At 37.8% G+C, this 15,544-nt stretch overlaps 2 long non-coding RNA genes across 2 annotated transcripts; both read right to left on the bottom strand.

Annotated features, from left to right (window-relative positions):
* Nucleotides 1–558: 558 nt before the first annotated feature.
* Nucleotides 559–6,007, bottom strand: LOC142919827 (uncharacterized). Its single transcript, XR_012938508.1, has 6 exons — nucleotides 5,881–6,007; nucleotides 5,603–5,754; nucleotides 4,905–4,982; nucleotides 3,379–3,555; nucleotides 2,500–2,700; nucleotides 559–1,029 (listed from the first exon to the last, which is right to left on the bottom strand). It is a non-coding gene; the product is annotated as an uncharacterized LOC142919827 (long non-coding RNA).
* A 709-nt stretch (nucleotides 6,008–6,716) lies between these two features.
* LOC142919826 (uncharacterized) lies at nucleotides 6,717–14,021 on the bottom strand. Its single transcript, XR_012938507.1, has 5 exons — nucleotides 13,957–14,021; nucleotides 10,548–10,597; nucleotides 8,800–8,927; nucleotides 8,204–8,254; nucleotides 6,717–6,924 (listed from the first exon to the last, which is right to left on the bottom strand). It is a non-coding gene; the product is annotated as an uncharacterized LOC142919826 (long non-coding RNA).
* Nucleotides 14,022–15,544: the final 1,523 nt, after the last annotated feature.

Genomic DNA, 15,544 nt, shown 5'->3' with positions numbered 1-15,544 from the left:
AAGCAATGTTTCACCAGGGGGGGGTACATCAGTATGCAGTCCTTGATGAACCAGGTCTTCAATGATAGTGATGGTGTCAGGTACCGGGACTTTGGTGAACAAGGACACCACATCAAAACTAACAAGCAGGTTGTCTGGGGACAGGGAAATGCCTTTGATTGTCGATACCAGGTGAGTAGAATTTAGTACCGCAGAGGTGGTTTTTCCAGTGAAAGGTCGCAGTATATCAGCAAGAAAACGTGCCAGTTTGTAGGTGGGGGAGTTGATAGTAGAGACGATGGCACGAACGGGTGTATCTTCTTTGTGTATCTTTGGAAGGCCATATAATCTTGGTGGTCTGGCAGCAGAGGGTTTCAAGGAGAACTGTTTGATCTCATCAATTAATGCTGTTGAATCAGAGATGATTTTGTTCGTTTTGGTGACCAGGCTGTTGGTGGGATCTCTTTTTATTTTTGTATAGCTGCCATCGTTGAGTAGTTCTTGAATTTTGTTGTTATATTTTGTTTTGTCCATGATGACAGTGGCATTGCCCTTGTCGGCTGACGGACTTGGTGCCATAGTGTAAGTGTGGAATTTTCACAATCACATGTGTCAATCTCCCCTTGATCACCTTGTTCCCTGGGCCTTAGATGCATTATGATCAGGCCCAGATTAAACTTATGAGGGGCCTAAGGCAAATAAGAGCGAAGGGCCTCGGTACGTATTTCATATTGCAAAATAAATTATGAAGTCAGTTTAACACGTAGGCTTTCGCGACCAACATCATCGTGGATATTGGAGTCATTCAACATATTTTTTTCTCTCAAGCGGAGGTTAACACCAGCAGTGGCTCGAACAAGGAACTTGAGGCGGCACCTTGACCGTTACTTTTACACCAATATCTTAATCACAGAACATTTGCGAAACACGAATATGTGTAGAGCCCAATTCCCACGCCTACCTCTGCCTGTGCTGGAAATCAATCATGAATTTAGCATATTTAGCCAGTGTGGCTGCAGCCAGCTGAACACTTCTTCTCGTCGCACAGAACTGTAAAAGAATAACCACAAGGTGCCTTCAATGCACGCTATTAAAAAAGTATGCCTGCTTCCAAAGGAATGCACGTGAAATATCTAAGGCCTAAACCATTTTAATATTTATATATGTGCGCTTGACTAGGTGTGATATTCATTGTATAAATGCATACTTTTATAACGTTTTGTGTGCGCAAACGTATATGTGTATGGCCTCTACAGGTGCTCGCTAAATGCTTCTTGCCCAGACAGCGCGAGGCCGTCACCGCCACGGACGTGATCTACGCCCTCAAGCGCCAGGGCCGCACTCTCTACGGCTTCATCTCTCGCGCACTCAACCAACCCAAAGGCTCTCTTCAGAGCCACCCACCTCTTCTAAACGGCTTGCGCGCCAGCGTTACCAAACCGTCCACGAAAGAAACACTTTCTAAATGGAGCACACAATTCTGGCTTAGCAATCATTGGAAGGATTTGATACACCATTTCAGGTCTTAATTGATTGTTCACGCTTACGGTGGCTTTCAGACAGCATACATTAATTTTTCGTCTCCCCCCTCCTCTTTTCAGAACATAGATGGACTCGTCCTTCTAAATAAACTGCCAAATCGCTGCACGTGGCGCTGACGTTTTTTTATAAATAAAAACACCGTTCAAAAATAAATTAATTAATGCGAACCGACACTTCTTTCAAATGTTTCTTGCCATTGCTTTTCACACCTGATGACGACCGTTTGTGTTATGGTCGAAACGTCGTGAGAATTTTTATTGTTTTATATATATTCTATTATTTTATTGTTTCCCTTCAACGTGACTTTACCGAAAGAGCTAAGAATAATCATGTTTTTCTTGTTCATGTTTTTGTTTGTTGCGGTTGCACCCGATTCAAGAGCCGGATGGCTCACAGGGCTCTACACCGAATAAATGAAACTGAGAAAACTGAAACTGAGTCTTGTAAAGACTAAACAGGGGATATTGCCGTTGTGTGATTGTATATGCATGGTTATAGATATGCAAGTGGGGAGTGGTGGTTAGTGAACCGTGCTACAAACCCTGTTACCCGAGTTCGATTCCCGCTCATGATCAAAAGCGACGGTGAATATTTCAACCAATTCTGGGGCTTCCTTAGGTCTACTCAGCCTCAAATGAGTACCTGCCTTGATACTGAAACATCAGCATTGGGGAAACAAAGGCGGTCCGGCGTGGTGCTGCCCACCCACCCCCTCGTGTGCTCATGATGGTCTTCATAAGTGCTCGCTTACCAGCACTTCCACCAGCACTTCCCCCAAAAGTCTGTTAAGGCTACACATGAGATTTTTGTCCACATTGCATTTCCTGTTTGCTACGTATGTGTCAATGGAGGCCATATACACCTTAACATATTCCATATTTAAGGGCTATGCATGCAAAATATTTAAATTTTAAAAAATATGCAATTAAACTAATCATGCCATTTTGACTTGGAACAACAAATAAGACATGTACTCACAATGAGCGTTGGCTTTTGCTCAGAATATGTTTGTATAATTTTTGCGAGCTTGTAGTTGAGTATCAAGTCAAATTTAAAGGCAGTCTGTAGACGATAGAAAGGAAATCCCAACACGATTTTGCGGAGTTTCACAGGCCGATGCTTTTCATCCAATTTTACGAAGATTGCCGTTCCATCCCTATCAGACAACCACTCGGCAACCTAGAAAGAGAAAGGTGGATGCCTCAGCAATATTTGTAGAGGATATACAAATATTAATTTAAATGCATTGAGAGGTATTCATACCTCTCCATATTTTATATATATATAAGTCAAAAAAAATGTCTGGGCATTTGCCCACGTGCAACTTGATTAAGATGACACAAATTCCTTTTAACAGTGGATGTTACAAATTAAATGCAACTAGTTTATAGTAGACGTGAAGGTTATTTTTTTACTCAAATGAGCATTGAGGCGGTGCTCATATCCTGTTTACAGCCCTGAGCCAGCGGTGGACATTCTACATTCTTATAACGGGGGAGAGTCTATCCGTAGAACCAATATTGACTCCCCCACAAAGTGATACTGATTTTAATTACCCCCGAAGGACCATGGAACGAGTTAGCACCCCCAACGAGGACTTTAACTCGCAGCCTTCTGATTGCGAGCCGCTCGCTCTACCACTGAGCCACCTGGCTATTAGCCAATGTTATAGCAATATATATACTCTTTGGTTCTTTCGCTCAAGTCACGTAGGTATAAAATAAATACAAATTATATATACGTGACTTCACCGAAAGAACCCAAGTGTATGGATTTCTGCAGTCACGAAAGCTTCAAATCAAGATTGTAGCGATACAGTATATGTTTAAACAATGTATAATAAGTATGCCAACTCACATCTTCTATATTGGGAATGGTGGCTGACAGGGCGATGATCCGTACTCCCGCACAGGTATGCAGCGGTTGAAGCGCATCCTTTGTGGAGGTTGGAGGGACAAGGTTATAAAGCGTCTTCATTCTGCTGACCACAGCCTACAAGGTGGCACCACGTGACTCATCCCCTACTGTGTGTACCTGCACCATGACCCACAGCATAACACGACGCAACTTCCATGATTTTTTTTTTATCGAAGTATCCCACGATCTTGTCTCAGGTTCTTTTCCTTGAGTTGTCCAAACTCGTGGAGACCACTACAATGCCTGTATCGGCAATCGGCCCTTCCCCATCCTGCAAGCATGAACCACCCTGAAGTACTGAGCTGTCGTGTACTCTTCCAGACTTCTGCATTGCTTACAGTATTCTGTCTTGCCACGAAATTCCCAACATCTCAGACACCTGGGCACAAATGCCAGCAACTTCTTTATAAGTTGTTTGAATGGGTCCAACTTTATGATCGAAAAATTAACACATGGTACTCCCACTTCAATTCGATGACCATATATTCAAATTAGGTACTGTAACCGTATGCATGCAATCCTCGGTTTACCTGCTTTTGTGGTACGTCATTTTGGAATAACGTGCGCGTTGTATTTAGACTTTATATTGACATACGCTAGGCAATTTTCGGAATATCGTCATCCGCAACACGAGATGCGCCACCCTAGCCTGGCACCGCGACCCAACGGCGTTGCCAGCAACCAGTGCGGTACGATAACTCGTGCGCTATACTTGTACGGCATTCACTAACTCTAAGTCTGTCTCCCTCCTCGCCTCCATCCATCCCCTCCGCAATGCAACTCCGGCGTCTTAACAAGCAATACCGGATTTCTTTATTTTATAGGAAGTAAATTAGAGTTTACGTGATTTTCTTTTTAATGTAAAGTATTATATTGTGGGTACATGTATTGTATTGATATAGGCTAGGATAATAAAAGCGATTACGTCAGCGAGTGCGAGTGAAATCCCCGAACCACCTCCTGTACCATTATTTATTCTGGGAAAATTGCTATTGAACATACGCGATTTTGAGATACGCGCACCTTTCCAGGCACACGTCTATCTCATAAGTCAAGGAGTCCCTGTATAACTATGTCACTTTATTGGATTGCAAATCCAGCGCGCTAACCATCACACCACTGTGGCCGCTTCCTATAAATTCAATACTGTGCACAGGAATAACCCGGTTTACGTCGGGGATGCGTTCCTGAAAGGTGCGATAGCGAATATCCAAACGACGTCAATCGAAGCAATTTACAGGGCAGGTGGAGGCGAAGGCTGAGGTGACGGACCCGAGAAAGGACGGATGCTGTCATCGACGTATGTGTGGGTGGAGGCGACGCAAAACAGGTCGCGGTATCCATGAAGTGACGACGTATTTGCGATATGTGAGGTGGCGGGGGGGGGGGGGGAGTAAATGGGGGTATCGCTGTATTTACAAAAGTATGCCGAGGAAAACCAAGAACAATACAGTCATGTACTCTACCTCATCAATCAGAAACAGCCTCACGACCTGCACGAGAGACCTGTCGTGCCACTGTCTTGTTGTGCTATCCCATTTTTCCTGCAAACAAATGAAGTCAGTGAGCCCAGTAGAGATATAACATTACAATGTACAAACAAAAGCCCCGTGACCCCAGGTTCACACTCTGGGAGCGTGCCACACCCGAGTATGGAATTATCGGTGGATATGAAAGATCCCGGTGGAGTGTACGGCTGAATCAACTTTGCGAAGTGTACGGTTGAATCGTTTCCTGGATGTGAGGTGCAGCAAGCCCATTGAAGGCCTTGAACACGAGTAGGAGAACGTTAAACTCAATGCGGGTGTGAACTGGGAGCCAATGAGAAACCTGAGCACAGGTGAGACATTACGTTGTGTTCCGTATTATGTAGGTCAGCATCAAACTAGGACCCATATCTAACAGAGTGGGTCCTCACCTATACACATCGAGCAATTCAGAAAAATAGGCTTAAGAAAGCCTGACTCTGCTAATGAGACAGTGATAAGCAAAACCGGTCCAGAGTATTGCTTGTGTTGAACCAATACTGCTGAAATTATTATGATCCCAGAAGGTCGTGTGGTGGCTGATGGGATGTCTAAAAAATATACCCTTAATTTTAATGTGGAAGGACAGCTACGTGAAGGAGGCGTATTGTCAGCTTATTTATTTTTTCAACACTTACCGGTGTTGTCAATATTATTTGGGCATCTTGTGTCTCAAAATAGTCATCGACGTCCGTGTCTCCGGTAAGCTCTTTGCACTGAATGCCGAGTGCTCCAAACTTGTTCTGCCAGTCTTCGAATTTCTCCCGACACAGTGCCTTGATGGGGGCCACTAGGGGGTGCGCGTCACATTCATGCTCACACAGGTCTACATCAAGCGTGCTTGCTGTTGTACGAATACAATACCGTGTGGGCAATTGCAACAATGTATAATGTAACAATTAAGAGACGTACTTACTATAAATAACTTTTGCATTGTAGGAGGGCCCTTGGCATTCCATTAAGAGTCGAATTATGGCCAGCTCAAAAATAACAGTCTTCCCAGAACCAGTTGGAGCACAAACCACTACAGGTCTGTTTGTGCACAGAATCTTAATTTTAAAAAATGTAAGACAAAGTTTGTTAAACATCGTATAAAGTCATATCCAGCATTCATATGAGGTACTGTCATTGCCTCTTGGAAGTTGTGCAAGTGTTATCAATTCGGCAGAGTTAGTCACAAGTAAGCATTGAGGCGGTGTTAAGTTGGGGATGAGTCTGTCTCTCCATTGGGTAATCACTGCAGACTCATCCACAAAGTGGTACCAATTATATCAACCCTGGTAGGATGATGGGGTGAGTTAACCCCCAACCTAGATTTGAAATCACAAATTTCAGATTGTGAGCCGCTCACTCTGCTGTTCAGTCACCTCATTATAGCATGCATATGCTTGCATGATATGCATGTATTCATAATAAAGGTTTTTGGGTTAGATCGCGTTATTTATAAATGTGTCGTAACCCTCCACCACCCGACACGGCCAATCAGCAAAAAAGTGTCACGTTGACAAAAGACAAATAGTTCACTACTATAGCCCACCAGTGTATTGAAGAGTGAATCCACAACATTTACAGTTTGAGCACGACGTTTCGCTGGTAATTACATCCAGCATCATCGGGCAATTCGCCAGAATGGTGAATAATATTGATCGCGAAAGCCTACGTGTTAAATATGCCTGTATGATTACCTCTAGAAATCTTAAATGTTGTAACCTTATGATTGTTTCACTTAGTAATGACCATTAATATCAACCCTCTTGGTACATTCCACAGACATAGTTACCATCAGTAATGAAGATGTATAGTACCGAGCAAAACAAAACTGGTATCACTGCATAGAAATCAAACCGTAAGTTACACGTTTGTTTAAGTGTAAAATGCCATATGCTTACGTCATCCATGACGCGAGACTGAACCGAGTTAAAAAAAGGAAACTCCTTGAAAATATGTCTGTAAGGCAACGCTGAAGGTAAGTTTAGGATAACATATGTTTAGGATTATGAATTCCCATGGAGAATAACTAAAAAAGGAGACTTTTGTTACTTTATTCAAAGACAAACATGTGCTAACATTTATTGAGGAAATTGTACATTCGCATTGTTTGGGGTTATTGTCGTTGTTACGCTTATTTATCAATGAGAGTCTCACTGAGTCTCAACACCTTTTTCAGAAAGCATAACTACATTTTTGCTCATAAAACACACAATGTCACACAATCCAGCAAGTATTTTAATTATTTTGGTTTCATTGACGTTATTGTTTGTTATTTATATTCTGAAGGGTGCTCCAGATGTTTTGTGACCTCCAATTAATTGACTCGTAACATTTTCCCCCTTTGTGTATTCATTTCTGTTTTGAAGAAACTTTATTTTAAAAATATGAAGGTTTTGTGAATTAAATGGGGGGGTCACAAAACATCTGGACCACTCTGAATATATAGATAACACAATGATAGAGCACCAGACTAAGACAGAAGAAGGTTACTTGTGTTGTGGCCGAAACGTCGTGAGAATTTTATATTATTGTTTTATTTTATTATTTTATTATTTCCCTTTTACGTGGGTGACTTTACTGAAAGAACCCAGAAGACAGACTAAGACACTTCTAAGGTAAACAAGGTAAACAAAAAAGTCGGTGATTTCCTGCTCAAATGAGCACTGAGGCGGTGCTAAACTCCTGTTTACAGCCCTGAACCAGTGGTGGAAATTCCACATTCTTATAGGACAACCAGTTGACTTCCCCAACAAAGTGGTAATAATTTTATATTAACCCCAGAGGGAAAATTGGCTGAGTCAACCTCCAATCAGGATTTGAATTTCACAACCTTGAGATTGTGAGCTGATCCCTCTACCGCTGAAGCCTACCTGGTTGGTTCTTACTCGTTTCAAGAGCAACACAGCTGAAGGAAGTCCACTCATTAATTTCATATATATTTTGTTGAATGTTCACAAATGAACATAGTAAAAATAGCACAAAAATATCAAGCATGCAATACTCCTCTGTCACATACCTGTCCCTGCACATAATATAAAAAATAAGGCGATGTATTACACATCCGAGCGGCCACACGTCTTTCTCGGAGTGAATAATTTCAGCAGCGTTGATGCAACAACAAAAAAGCAAAGTCTAGTCCGGTTGAAGCTCAATTCTGGTGAGTGAAATACCAATCTTACAGGCAAGGGCCCTCACTTGATATGATCGATTATTTTTTTGTTTTAAAGAGGCAATCTCAAAAAGGATACGAATTTCAGAAACTGATCGCATTTCACTGATACTAAAGTCTTCTGAGTTTTCTGGGGAAAAAAAGAGATATGTTTTCAGTTTCAAGGACAATGCATATATTATCATAGTATGTTTTTTGTTTGCATTTTGACTGCAATTATTGTGGTTAATGCAGTAACGTGAATCCTTGTTAAAAAGGTTTCAGTTTTGTTGCCAGAAAAAAGGGGAAAATCCCTATTATTACATAATTATACAATTAAAGAGAAATCTGAAAAGTCCCTTCGGAATATTAGGAAGAAGGTTGCAATGTACAGTTAACACAAACGTATAATGAGCACGATTGTGGAGAATACTATAGGTAACTACATAAATAAGCAGCTATGACCCCTTCCCATATATGCGCCTCCACGTAAAAAAATATAAAAGTATTATTTGCACATCCCATCAGCAGCATTGGTACAACACAGGCAAGCTCTGTATTGGTTTCGACATTGAGTATCTTCAAGCTTGCTTGCACCAATGCTGGTGAAGCGACTGATGCCTTACGCAACGATAAAACGAAACCATTTGAGACTACCCATCACATGTACTCATACACCAAGTCTCATTATCTCACCTCCAACGTTCTCTTTGGCTTCTCTACTTTCTGAGGAATCGCCGCATTTGAGATTTCCTTGAAAGTCATTGGTATACGTACCAGAATACTGGCCAAAGCCATCCATCGACTCCACGCCTTTGTGAACACTGTAATGACAACAACAAACATCACATTATTCTCGCATTATTCTTGCAAAACAAGAATTCCGTTTCTGTGTTAGGGAACTCATACATATAGCAACGCGCATGTTGTAAACTCTTCTTATCCACACCGATATGCGGGGTATTGTTGGTGGATCCAAATATCAATGCTTATCTCCGTCCACTTATCCTCGTGTAGAAGCGTGGACACACACGTACGCGTGTTCCGCGCCGTACGTAGCCAACCGTGCTAATCGGAGGTGCGGGTATTACGGTGTGTTTGATACTGGCAACATTGTATATCGAATGTGGAGATGTGGCTCCACGTGAATATGATGTTTAACTTCAAATAGAGCATCGTGTGAAAGGGTCTCTGGGCCACCTCACCATGCAACACACCAGCGATTCGTTTTCTGCGTATAGATGAGGGCACTACAGTGGATCGTCATCAGCCATGGTCGATCCACTGCTGGATAAAGGCCTCCGCAATAAGCCGCCGCTTTCTCTCACGGCCCTGCAAGCTAGCAGACCATCATTGCTACCACAATACGTATGTTGCAACAAATGTTTGTTGTCATGGCAATGGGAAATATGATAAAAAATGTACTCTAGTCAACCTTCATAATTAAATGTAAAACGTAGATTAATAATATAGAGTAAACATGCCCACTGCGTTGTTTGAGATGAGGTGCTATAAATAAGCCACATTAATCCAAATGCATTGCATAGAGCACCCAACTCCACAACTATGGGACAATGACGTTCAAGGGCTACAATCCATCTTCAAATCGGGTGCTAAAATGTAAAAAACATGTTTTGACCTATCAAAGGGCAAATGTTGTCCTCGAAATGTAGTACACTTAAGGCGTGCCATGCAAATATAAAAATGCTAACACTGTACGCAGTCATTTGCACATAGCGACGCGTGATTTCACTTAGTTTTTTGTTGTATTTAGATGTTTTTAGACAGTGAAATACATGATACAAACATTAGTTGAAGGCATATGTCGATAGTTGTGAAAGATTATAAATGTATTCATATTGCACACACACTGTAACAAATGATCTGAGCGTCAGCTTCATTTTAGCCTAAGGGACCCCCTCATGACAGCTTGTCCTTGTGCAGCACAAGGTAAACACAACCCTGAGCCAATGGAAATTCCACGTGCCTATGACAGAGGCGAGTTCATCCATAGAACAACCTAAACAGGTATCTGCCGGCAGGGGGCGATGTTGCCTTTGGTTATAGGACCCATATCTGATAGGGTCCTTGCCTGTGTTCTATGGTTCTTTCAGTAAAATCTAGATTTGAAGCTTTCGTGATTGCAGGAATCCATACTCTATATAAAATGTATACCTACGTGACTTTACTGAAAGAACCAAAGAGTATCTTTTAATTAAGCCACGTAGATCGAAAAAAAGTTATTAAAAACATCACAACGTTTCGATACGCAAACACAAAGCGGTCCGTCATACGCTTGTGTTTTAACCGAAAGGTCGTGATATTTTTAATCGCTTTATTTGGATTATTATTTTTTTCTATGTACGTTAACTTTGTTTTACCGAAAGAACCGTTAGAATACGGACCGCTGCAGTCACGAAAGTTTAAATAAAAATGTCCTTCACCTGTAATGATCCATCTTGCAGTTCACCAGCATTGGTTGAAGCGAGCCAGACTGGTGAATGTTGAACATGTGCGGAATGTTGCTTTGTGTTAAACCATTGCTGTTTATTTACTTTGAAATAACTGTTAGTAAGTTATCCCTGACTAGGTGAATCTCTAACGAGGTTAATCTCTAACGAGGTTAATCTCTAAGTTAATCTCTTACTAAGTTAATATCTTAATAAGTTAATATCTAAGTCAATATCTTACTAAGTTAATATCTAAGTTAATATCTTACTAAGTTAATCTCTTACTAAGTTAATCTCTTACTGAGTTAACATCTAAGTTAATCTCTTACTAAGTTAAAATATAACTAAGTTAATCTCTAACTAAGTTAATAGCTTACAAAGTTAATATCTTACTAAGTTAATATCTAACTAAGTTAATATCTTACTAAGTTAATATCTTACTAAGTTAATCTCTTACTAAGTTAATCTCTTACTAGGTTAATCTCTTACTAAGTTAATCTCTAACTAAGTTAATATCTTACTAAGTTAATATCTTACTAAGTTAATCTCTAAGTTAATATCTTACTAAGTTAATCTCTTACTAAGTTAATATCTTACTAAGTTAATATCTTACTAAGTTAATATCTATCTAAGTTAATATCTTACTAAGTTAATCTCTAACTAAGTTAATCTCTAAGTTAATCTCTTACTAAGTTAATATCTTACTAAGTTAATATCTAACTAAGTTAATCTCTTACTAAGTTAATCTCTAAGTTAATATCTTACTAAGTTAATCTCTTACTAAGTTAATCTCTTACTAAGTTAATATCTTACTAAGTTAATATCTTACTAAGTTAATATCTTACTAAGTTAATATCTTACTAAGTTAATATCTTACTAAGTTTATCTCTTACTAAGTTAATCTCTTACTAAGTTAATATCTTACTAAGTTAATATCTTACTAAGTTAATCTCTTACTAAGTTAATCTCTTACTAAGTTAACATCTAAGTTAATCTCTTACTAAGTTAACATCTTACAAAGTTAATATCTTACTAAGTTAATAGCTTACTAAGTTAATATCTTAAAAAGTTAATATCTACCTAAGTTAATCTCTTACTAAGTTAATATCTTACTAAGTAAATCTCTAACTAAGTTAATATCTTACTAAGTTAATCTCTTACTAAGCTAATATCTTACTAAGTTAATCTCTAAGTTAATCTATTACTAAGTTAATATCTTACTAAGATAATCTCTTACTAAGTTAATCTCTTACTAAGTTAATCTCTTACTAAGTTAATATCTTACTAAGTTAATCTCTAACTAAGTTAATCTGTAAGTTAATATCTTACTAAGTTAATATCTTACTAAGTTAATCTCTTACTAAGTTAATATCTAACTAAGTTAATCTCTAACTAAGTTAATGTCTTACTAAGTTAATATCTTACTAAGTTAATATCTTACTAAGTTTATCTCTTACTAAGTTAATCTCTTACTAAGTTAATCTCTAACTAAGTTAATATCTCACTAAGTTAATATCTAACTAAGTTAATCTCTAACTAAGTTAATATCTTACTAAGTTAATATCTTACTAAGTTAATCTCTTACTAAGTTAATATCTAACTAAGTTAATCTCTAACTAAGTTAATGTCTTACTAAGTTAATATCTTACTAAGTTAATCTCTTACTAAGTTAATATCTAACTAAGTTAATCTCTAACTAAGTTAATGTCTTACTAAGTTAATATCTTACTAAGTTAATATCTTACTAAGTTAATATCTTACTAAGTTAATATCTAACTAAGTTAATCTCTAACTAAGTTAATGTCTTACTAAGTTAATATCTTACTAAGTTAATATCTTACTAAGTTAATATCTTACTAAGTTTATCTCTTACTAAGTTAATCTCTTACTAAGTTTATCTCTTACTAAGTTAATATCTTACTAAGTTAATCTCTTACTAAGTTAATCTCTAACTAAGTTAATATCTTACTAAGTTAATATCTAACTAAGTTAATATCTTACTAAGTTAATCTCTTACTAAGTTAATCTCTTACTAAGTTAATATCTTACTAAGTTAATCTCTTACTAAGTTAATCTCTTACTAAGTTCATATCTTACTAAGTTAATCTCTAAGTTAATCTATTACTAAGTTAATATCTAACTAAGTTAATCTCTTACTAAGTTAATATCTTACTAAGTTAATCTGTTACTAAGTTAATCTCTAGCTAAGTTAATCTATTACTAAGTTAATCTCTAACTAAGTTAATATCTTACTAAGTTAATCTCTTACTAAGTTAATCTCTTACTAAGTTATTCTCTTACTAAGTTAATCTCTTACTAAGTTAATCTCTTACTAAGTTAATCTCTTACTAAGTTAATATCTTACTAAGTTATTCTCTTACTAAGTTAATCTCTTACTAAGTTAATCTCTTACTAAGTTTATCTCTTACTAAGTTAATATCTAACTAAGTTAATCTCTAACTAAGTTAATATCTTACTAAGTTAATCTCTAACTAAGTTAATCTCTAACTAAGTTAATCTCTAACTAAGTTAATCTCTTACTAAGTTAATATCTTACTAAGTTAATAACTAACTAAGTTAATCTCTAACTAAGTTAATATCTAACTAAGTTAATATATAACTAAGTTAATCTCTAACTAAGTTAATATCTAACTAAGTTAATCTCTTACTAAGTTAATATCTTACTAAGTTAATATCTTACTAAGTTAATCTCTTACTAAGTTAATATCTTACTAAGTTAATATCTTACTAAGTTAATATCTTACTAAGTTAATATCTTACTAAGTTAATATTTACTAAGTTAATCTCTTACTAAGTTAATCTCTAACTAAGTTAATATCTAACTAAGTTAATATCTTACTAAGTTAATATCTAACTAAGTTAATATCTTACTAAGTTAATCTCTTACTAAGTTAATCTCTAACTAAGTTAATATCTAACTAAGTTAATATCTAACTAAGTTAATATCTTACTAAGTTAATATCTAACTAAGTTAATATCTTACTAAGTTAATCTCTTACTAAGTTAATCTCTAACTAAGTTAATATCTAACTAAGTTAATATCTAACTAAGTTAATATCTTACTAAGTTAATAACTAAGTTAATCTCTAACTAAGTTAATCTCTTACTAAGTTAATCTCTAACTAAGTTAATCTCTAACTAAGTTAATATCTTACTAAGTTAATCTCTTACTAAGTTAATATCTTACTAAGTTAATATCTTACTAAGTTAATATTTACTAAGTTAATCTCTTACTAAGTTAATCTCTTACTAAGTTAATATCTTACTAAGTTAATATCTTACTAAGTTAATATTTACTAAGTTAATCTCTTACTAAGTTAATCTCTAAGTTAATAACTTACTAAGTTAATCTCTTACTAAGTTAATCTCTAACGAGTCTCACTGAGGCGCCGATGACTCCATGACGACTACCGACTGGGGGCGTTGCCCTGGCAACGGCGTCTCCCGCCAACTGCCACCGACCGTCACGTGACGGCCCCTTCCCCCTCCCCACCCTCGCGCTGCAGTTTCCCGCCAAAAGCGCACGCGGCGCTCGTTATGTTAATGAGGATGACGTCGTGACCTGTGGCGCCAATCAGTGCCCACAGCGCCCGTAGGACACCACGTGCCTGGACTGTGAGCGGTAACCCACTGATGATGTGTGCAGGGCAAGGCCGTACTAATTATAATATATTGCTATAAACAATATTTTTTACAAAAAATTATAATTGCTATGCCATGTAAATAAAAACGACAACTTGCTAAACCTTGGCCACAATATCTGGACTTGTCTTCATGTAACAACGCATAGATTTCAGTTCGCGTGATTGTGGTTATGGTTGTACTTTTTAAATCCCTAATCTCTGCCATTACATACGATGATACAAGCAAAGGTCATAAATAAATAAAAACAGAACAATGTAATAATACAACACCACTATTAGACATTATTGTAATAAACAAATAACAAGTCCGTCCCATGTGTTCGTGAATTTTTTTTCATATTTAAGACAGGAAATTAGTTTTCAAATTTAGATTTATTTTTTCTGGTGGGTGGGAGACCTCTTAAGATTTGGTGCCCCCCACAAATCTTGACTCCATGGCCACGGCCATCGCGCTGGGTCAGCTAGTTCCTACCTCGCGGCACTTGTAAAGCATCTTCTTTGGTTCTTTCGGTAAAGTCACCACGTAGAATGAGAATAAAATAATAAATTAATGAAATAACACAATTAAAATCTCACGACGTTTCGGCCACAACACAAGTGGCCTTCTTCAGGTGAAAGGAACAAACCTGTCGGGACGACAGAGCTTCAATGAACGCTGTTAAGATTCGTAGCGTCTTTTTAAGCTGGTTTAGAGAAGTGAGGCACCTTGACAAAGGGGTTTACATATCAAACAGGAGAATTTATCATTGAAATAGCTGAGTGATTAGCTTGTGACTGGTCATAGAAATAGCTATGTTAAAGTCAAAGCCTACATATCCACAGAGGCACCTAGTACAAATCAAACAGGAGAATTTAGCATTGAAATAACTGAGTGATTAGCTTGAGACTGGTCATAGAAATAGCTATGTTAAAGTCAAAGCTTACACATCCACAGAGGCACCTAGTACAAATCAAACAGGATAATTTAGCATTGAAATAGCTGAGTGATTAGCTTGTGACTGGTCACAGTCGTTCAGTGCTGTCAAGAAGGGACATCCTCGACTTCATGCGGGATATTTTCCTTTGAAGGGCGCACAGCGGTTAGTGACGCGTGTTGAGTGTTTTTATTTGTGTGAAGCAATCATCGTGATTCATGATTCTCCACTGTTGCTCCTGGCACTCGCTTACCGATGGTCAACCTCCTCATCGCCCTCCTATCGCTACTTACCGTGGTTACTTGTTATCGTGAACTTCACTCCTTGATTCTTTCACCCAAAAGTATTTGATCCTCTGCTGATTTTGTACGTTTAGCCAATGACAAAGAAATGATCAGTCTATCATTTTAAT

Source organism: Petromyzon marinus, unplaced genomic scaffold, assembly GCF_048934315.1.
Source record: "Petromyzon marinus isolate PM22_M1 ecotype Great Lakes invasive population unplaced genomic scaffold, UKy_Petmar_22M1.pri1.0 PM_G_Scaffold_62, whole genome shotgun sequence".
NCBI lineage: Eukaryota > Metazoa > Chordata > Hyperoartia > Petromyzontiformes > Petromyzontidae > Petromyzon > Petromyzon marinus.
This window is presented reverse-complemented; position numbering and strand designations above follow the sequence as displayed.